This window comes from Capricornis sumatraensis, chromosome 2 (genome assembly GCF_032405125.1).
Source record: "Capricornis sumatraensis isolate serow.1 chromosome 2, serow.2, whole genome shotgun sequence".
Lineage (NCBI taxonomy): Eukaryota > Metazoa > Chordata > Mammalia > Artiodactyla > Bovidae > Capricornis > Capricornis sumatraensis.
This window is the reverse complement of record NC_091070.1, coordinates 76,870,185-76,876,741: the sequence shown is the minus strand read 5'-3', so window position 1 is coordinate 76,876,741 and position 6,557 is coordinate 76,870,185.

Here is a 6,557-nt window from a genome sequence, read left to right as displayed (position 1 = left end):
TGTTGCAAGGAAAGATCTAAACCTCATTGAGTAGAATTGGGTCATTAAGTTTATCCTCCCTCATCTCCAATTCCTGCTCCAAACCCCCTGATCCCCTTTCCTCATCTTTGTATATGCATTTTAAAAGACATATACCTTTATACCTCTTTCTGTATATATATATCAGTTCAGTTCAGTCACTCAGTCATGTCCGACTCTGCAATCTCGTGGACTACAGCACACCAGGCTTCCCTGCCATCACCAACTCCCGGAGCTTACTCAGACTCATGTCCACCAAGTTGATGATGCCATCCAACCATCTCATCCTCTGTCATCCACTTCTCCTCCTGCCTTCAATCTATCCCAGCATCAGGGTCTTTTCCAATGAGTCAGCTCTTCGCGTGAGGTGGCCAAAGTACTGGAGTTTCAGCTTTAGCATCATTCCTTCCAAAGAAATCCCAGGGCTGATCTCCTTCAGAATGGACTGGTTGGATCTCCTTGCAGTCCAAGGGACTCTCAAGAGTCTTCTCCAACACCATAGTTCAAAAGCATCAATTCTTCGGCGTTCAGCTTTCAACTCTCCCATCCATATATGACTACTGGAAATACCATAGATTTCACTAGATGGACCTTTGTTGACAAAGGAGTATGTGCTGCTTTTTAACATGCTGTCTAGGTTGGTCATGGCTTTTCTTCCAAGGAGCAAGTGTCTTTTAAATTCATGGCTGCAGTCACCATCTACAGTAATTCTGGAGCCCCCAAAAATAAAGTCTGTCACTATTCACAATGTCTCCCCATCTATTTGCCATGAAGTGATGGGACTGGATGCCATGATCTTAGTTTTCTGAATGTTGAGTCTTAAGTCAACTTTTTCACTCCCCTCTTTCACTTTCATCAAGAGGCTCTTCAGTTCCTGTTTGCTTTCTCCCATAAGTGTGGTGTCATCTGCATATCTAAATGTATTGATATTTTTCCCGGCAATCTTGATTCTAGCTTGTGCTTCATTCAGCCAGGTATTTTGCATGATGTACTCTGCCTATAAGTTAAATAAGCAGGATGACCATATATATCCTTGACATACTCCTTTCACAATTTTGAACCAGTCCATTGTTCCATGTCTGGTTCTAACTGTTGCTTCTTGACCTGCATATGGATTTCTCAGGAGGTGGGTAACATAGTTTGTTATTCCCATCTCTTTAAGAATTTTCCACAGTTTGTTGTGATCCACACAGTCAAAATGCTTTAGCGTAGTCAGTGAAACAGAAGTAGATGTTTTATGGAGTTCTCTTGCTTTTTTTGTAATCCAATGGATGTTGGCAATTTGATCTCTGGTTCTTCTGCCTTTTCTAAGTCCAGCTGTACAAGAAATGTACAATGGTCAAGATATGTACAATGCACTTTAAGAGGGAGAAAGAACAGAGAATCAAACAGTATACAATTATTAAATAATATAAGTACTATCTTATAAGTCATCCAGTCTCATAAAAATGCTTGACTGTAAGGAGGCACAGAATTCTCCAAAATGTATATTTTTATTTTTTAAAAGTCTAGTTGATTTACAATGCTGTGTTAGTTTCTGTTGTACAGCAAAATGATTCATATATATATATCTTCATATTCTTTTCTATTATGGTTTATGAAAAGATATTTAATATAGTACTCTATACTGTAGAGAACAACATATTTGCTTATTTTATATATAGTAGTTTGTATCTGCTAATCCTAGACTCCTAATTCATCCCTCCTCCACCCCCTTCCCCCTTTGGTAATCTTAAATTTGTTCCCTTGTCTGTAAGTCTACTGCAGTTTTGTAAGTAAGTTCAATTGCATCATATTTTAGATTCGACATATAAACAGTATCATATATTTATCATCCTCTTTCTGATATGATAGTCTTAATATGATAATCTCTAAGCCCACCCATTTTGCTACAAATGGCATTATTTCATTCTTTTCTTGGCTGAATAATATTCCATATTGTATATATACCACATCCTCTTTATCCATTCATCTGTTGATGGAAACTTAGGTTACTTCCATGTCTTGGCTATTGTAAATAGTGTTTCTATGAACATTGGGGTGCATGTGTCTTTTTAAATTAGAGTTTTCATCTTTTCTGTTTATATATCCTGGAGAGTGGGATTGTTGGATCACACGGTAACTCTATTTCTAGTTTTTCAAGTTAACTTCATACTATTTTCCAAAGTGGTGGTTTACTTGCTAAGTCATGTCCGACTCTTGTGACTCTATGGACTGTAGCTCACCAGGCTCCTCTATCCATAGCATTTTCCAGGCAAGAATACTAGAGCAAGTTGCCATTTCCTTCTCCAGGGGATCTTCCTGACCCGGGGATCAAACCCAGGTTTCCTGCACTGCAGGCAGATTCTTTACTGACTGAGCTACAAGGGAAGCCCATTTTCCATAGTAGCTGTACCAATTCACATTACCACCAACAGGATAGGAGTGTTCCCTTTTCTCCATACCTTTTCCAGCATTATTATTTGTAAACTTTTTAGTGATGGCCATTTTGACCAGAGTAGGTGATTCCTCATTGTAGTTTTGACTTGCATTTATCTAATAATTAGCAATGTTGGGTATTGGGTATCTTTTCATGTGCCCACTGGCCATCTGTATGACTTCTTTGGAGAAATGTCTAGGTCTTATCCCATTTGTCAGCTGCTTTGTTTGGTTTTTATTACTGAGTTATATGAACTGTGGGCTTCCCTGGTAGCTCAGAGGGTAAAGCATCTGCCTGCAATGCGGGAGAGCTGGGTTCGATCCCTGGGTTGGGAAGATCCCCCAGAGAAAGAAATGGCAACCCACTCCAGTATTCTTGCCTGGAAAATCCCATGGACAGAAGAGCCTCGTGGGCTATACTCCCCGGGGTAGCAAAGAGTCAGACAAGACTGAACGACTTCACTTCACTATATGAGCTTTGGAAATTATGCCCTTGTCAGTCTTACCATTTGCAAATATTTTCTCCCATTCCATAGGTTGTCTGTTTATTTTTGCTTATGGTTTCCTTTGCTGGGCAATAGCCTATAAATCGGATTAGGTCCCATTTGTTTATTTTTGCTTTTATCTCTATTGCCTTGGAAGACTGACTTAAGAACACATTGCTAAGATTTACATACCAGAATGTTTCGCCTATGTTCTCTTCTAGGTACACTATGTATCCTTAACTTCCATGTTTAAGCCAGTCGCTATTCACCTCAAACCTACAAGTTCAGTAAAGTCAATATTTACAGCAACTCTTCCAGTTCTTCACTTTGCTCTCTGTTAACTCATTTCCTATCCCAGTCCCTTTGGACTAACTGGTTGCCTTCAGGATCTTCAGCTCTTCTGGTTCTCCTCAAGTATTCTGGCTTTGATTTGCCCCATCAGCTCTCCTCACTTTGAACTATCTTCTGTATAAACTGGCTCTAATCAACTCCATGAGAACCATGTGTCCCAGCTCATTTCACGGCCATAAAAGCAGTTCCAGGATAAATGGGGAACCACATCAGAAGCCCCTCTGAATCTTGGGTGACTTATGGACTTATAGAATTATGGATGAGGGATAAAGCAGTGGCATAGTTTGGAACTGGAAATAATGTCCAAAACAAATAAAGACCTGTCACCGAAAGATTAAAGTCCAAACCATTACAAAATAGCTGCATAATAATAAACTGGAAAGTATTTGTTTTATTTTCTGTTGTGTAGTATGTACTTAGTGCAAACAGATACTTAAAAAAAAAATCTGTTGAATGAATGAGTGTGAATGAATAAGGGACGATATAAAGGATTTACAATTAAAATATGATTAGGAATCAATTAGACATAATCAACACTTTTTTAAATACTAGAATTAGTCACTGGGGGATTCCATTCCTGGGAATAATCTCCAATGTGGGAAATAGATTATTATTTAATTGAATAGCTTAGGGTATGAAGTTATCAGAATGGAATTGGCTTCTAAAATACGTTGATCCCCACAAGAAAAAAAGTTCATAAATTCTAGAGAAGATGGAGAAATTAAGAGCTATCTTTTAAAGTTTTACTTCTGCTTGGGTTCTCTCTCATTCTTGCCTCTGGCCATTTATTCTTTACATAGTGCAAAGGGCAATTCCTTGAGATAAGATCTGGTTTTGGAGAACCTTTTGAAAAGTCTTTTAACCTCTCTTGGTCTTAGTTTCTTTATCTGAATAGCAAGAGATTTGGAAATGATCCCTATGGCCCCCATCTAGGGCCCCATCTAGTTCCAAAGTCCTTGAGAACCCACTTGTTCTTAAAGTTGCCTTCTGAAGGCTCTGACCATGTTTCTATGATAGCTGTCAGTTATTCATGTTTTCTGACATAATTTCAATCCCTTTTTTCCTATCCCTCCAAAGATTTTCATCTGTGACTTGACTCTTTCTTTCCCAGCACTCTGAATTGTTCCTTCTCATGGCTTGGTTTGTTTGCCTTTGTCATCATTCTCCCCACCCCACCTTTGCCCCTCACTGTTTGTACCTCATTGGTTGATTTGCTTATTTTCTTTTAAACAGCCAACCTTAGGCTCTATGGAACTTTAGCAAATTGTTCCTATAATTTTTTCCTTCAAAACACAGGCACATATATTACCCCCTAACCCGGACCCTAGGCTTCTCCCCCTGCCTGCTAGGCTCGTGCCCTTCCCCCACAACCTCCTGCTCCTGTTCCACAACCTTGACCTCTTCACAAACTCCATTTCCCCTTTGTTTAACAAGAGTAACATTGAGAAACCAAGGAAAGCAAAAAGAATAACTTCTCTCCTTTCTCTTATGAATGTTTAAATCCCTGCCATCTTTTGCCAAATGAACTCCAAAAAGAAACCCCAGATAAGACTCAATCTGAATGACCTCCTTGATCTTCACTCCCTCCCTCTGCCCCTAAAACACCATGGCAACTGTCACCTGAAAGAGGCCACGCAGAAATCATCTGATAAGACCAGGGATCGCTTGCCATGCTTTCTTATTCTATAAAGTTCTACAAAGGGCACTCTTCCCTTACTTTTCATTGCCTTACTCCTTAATGCAAGACCATTGGAACATGTGGTAATATGTAATTAAAGGAATCATAATTTGTAGATATTTACTTGTGGGTCTTCAAATTTTCCTTGCAAGTTGAAAGTTCAAGTCACACTACCGGTCTGCACCCAGAAAGTGAGGCCTGTAACAGACAGAAATCAGGGGGATGGCAATAAATGGTCACACTGTGGTCACACTGTGGGCTGTCAAGTCAAGCATTGCTTGGGCAAATTTCACTCTGCCACTTATCAGCTATCAGACCTTGAACAAGAAAGCTACTTTGTCTCTTGTGCCTCAGTTTCTTTACTGCAAAATAGGGTATTCTGCTTGCCTAAAATGGGGATTATATAACGTTCCCTTGCAAAGTTATTTAAAGGATTAAAGGAGTGTGATACAATCAAAGGTGCAAAATGCACCTTAGCTATGATTAGCTATGGTTATGGCTATCATAGAAAGGTTACATGTCATATCATAGAAAGGTTACATGTCATATAATAGAAACGTTTCTAGATTCCTAGTTTTGTTCTCTTGCAATTAAAATCAAATTCCTCATGGGATTCCAACTGCTGGGAAGGTACAGAAAGTGCTTCCACAATGCCTCCTCTTCTACAAACTAGAAAAAGAGGAATGCTAACAGCAGAGTATTGTCCAGAGAGAAGAGGCCTTGAATGAAATGCCAAAGAATTTCCTGGACCCCCATTCGACTGAGGTTGTATTTTTAGAGCAAAAGCCACTCTGAGTTTAGAAATGCTTTTCAAAGACTTCAAAGTGTATTACTCTCAACCACATCACCAAAAACATTTGGCCAACAGTAGTACACACATTTGGGAGGCATATTGTTTACTGGGACCACAGACTGGACTCACTTCATGTGTACATGGATTGCCTTGTAATCCTCTAGGTATCTACAACCTGGTTTCAAAAGCAACAGTCAAGCTCAACTGTCTCAAACTGCAAAAGAATCATTTAAGAGTTTATTTTTAAATCTTAGGCTTCAGACTCAGAGACTGATTAAGGAGATCAGGGGTAGAGGCTAGGAATGTGAATTCTCCATAAATTCCCCATGTGATTACCTGTGATTACAGAGCATCCAGAGGAGTTACAGAGCTCTGGGAATTAGCATCCCTGACTGGGCCCTCTTCTTTCTCTTCCTCGGAGGATCTCATTCCCATCACCTTCTCTTTGTTTCTCACAGTTCTGGGCTTCTTTGACTGCACTATTGTGCTGATATCACAAAACAATGTGCAGGAAAATCTCTGCGAGTCAAACATAATAACTGGCTTTCTTTAAAGAGCAATAACATTTAACTATACTTCAATTTTTTCCAAAAGCAACAACATATCTTTGCTTTTTAAGGACATATTTTTTGATAATAAGAGTACCCTAACATCCATTTAAACTAATTCAGAGGCAACCTGTGCTCACAAAGGAAGGATACAGTGTCCTGCTTGAAAAGTAGGAGTCCTGAGCAAAGTCCTGATTTGGCTCCATGATGTAAACAGCCAACAGTATTTTATCCCTTAAGAGAGGAAAAATTTTAAGTTAATAGGG